Source organism: Pomacea canaliculata, linkage group LG7 (genome assembly GCF_003073045.1).
Source record: "Pomacea canaliculata isolate SZHN2017 linkage group LG7, ASM307304v1, whole genome shotgun sequence".
Lineage (NCBI taxonomy): Eukaryota > Metazoa > Mollusca > Gastropoda > Architaenioglossa > Ampullariidae > Pomacea > Pomacea canaliculata.
The window spans coordinates 22,859,985-22,861,443 of NC_037596.1; positions in this window are offsets into that span (position 1 = coordinate 22,859,985).

The window sequence follows — 1,459 nt, forward strand, 5'->3', positions numbered from 1 at the left end:
CCGAGATTGTACTATATATATTTTCAAGTAGATTATTGTAACACCAAGAGAACGAAAAGAAAAGAAATGAACCACTCACAAATAGGTCAGAGTCAGTTAAAAGAAATAAGGTTAGTTTTTAATCGTGAAGGCTGTAATTTAAAAGTAGTTTTGCTACGTAGGATTTAAAGATTTGTCAGCACAGAGTAAACAGCAGTATCCTGCTACAACATATCATATGTGAAATTATTGAGGATTATTGAAGCAACAAAGAAAATAAAGTCGCTCGGAATTTCAGGTGACCACACACTTGCAGTGATATGAAACGTCCACCACCGGCCTGCAGACCGTGACGTGCGGGCTGCACTGGGGGGACACAGGGAGGAGCACGGAGTAGTGAGGAATGCGAGAGGCGACATTCCCGGCAGGTCATCAAAAGACGACTCGGGGATCTCGATGACGTCGCCACGGCCGCACTGGACGGGTGGGGAGGGAAAACGGGTATCACGTGCGAGGCCTGGAGCACGGAAAGGAATAGTGTGTCCTGGGCAAACCCCGCTAACCTGCTCGTCTTACAAAGCGCGTGCACACCACACACACACCAAAATGGTGTCCGCGCGTAGTCTTACACTGCAGCTGCTCCACCGCGTTAGCGAACACCCAGTGGTCAATCTCCACCTTACCTGTGCATGATGGTAGCGCGTGAAACTCAGTGCAGTGTGTTAAAATATAGGGAAGACCATAAGGACGAAGACAACACGATGCATGGTCCTCTCCGCCTTGTCAGAGAGACAAAACACCACACACCGAAGTTCAAGAGGACACTCCGATATTCGTGTCAGTCATTTCTAGAACCCACGTTGAACAGTTTAGAGAAAATTGGCTGTTCAAGGTTACAACTATTTCAAGTTTATAGACTCCTTCCGGTTCTTTAGCAAGACAATTTATTAGAAAAGTGAAAATAAAATAAAATTAATCGAGCGTTTTAAATGGCTGCCTATGAGCGACTGAAAGTGTTTCCTAATACAATCAGTAGGTTATAGACCTAATCATTCTCTTCCAATTGTGATTTCTTGTCTGCTGTGCCACGGAAGACGTCTGCCGACACGCTGTCAGCAGACGTTGTTCACAAAGGACCAAATGTCACACCGTAGGGACAGCCAGGTAAAACACATTTCCATCAGTCCGCTATGGGGGCACAGGCAGGCCGCAATTTGTGCTGATTTCGTTGGGTGAGATTGCAATTATTTCCTCCCAACACAACACACACACACACAAAAAAACACGCACAACACTAAAGATTAATAAATAACTTCGATCCCCCGTCCATGGCATGGGACATTAATAAAAGTAGCGAAATGCCAATAGCCGGTATACAGAAAATCAGAAGACGGTAGAGGAAATGTAATCAACCAAAACTGCAATTGTACATCTCCCGAAGTCTAACTTCTCTGACTCTAAATCATTTTTAACTAAAACA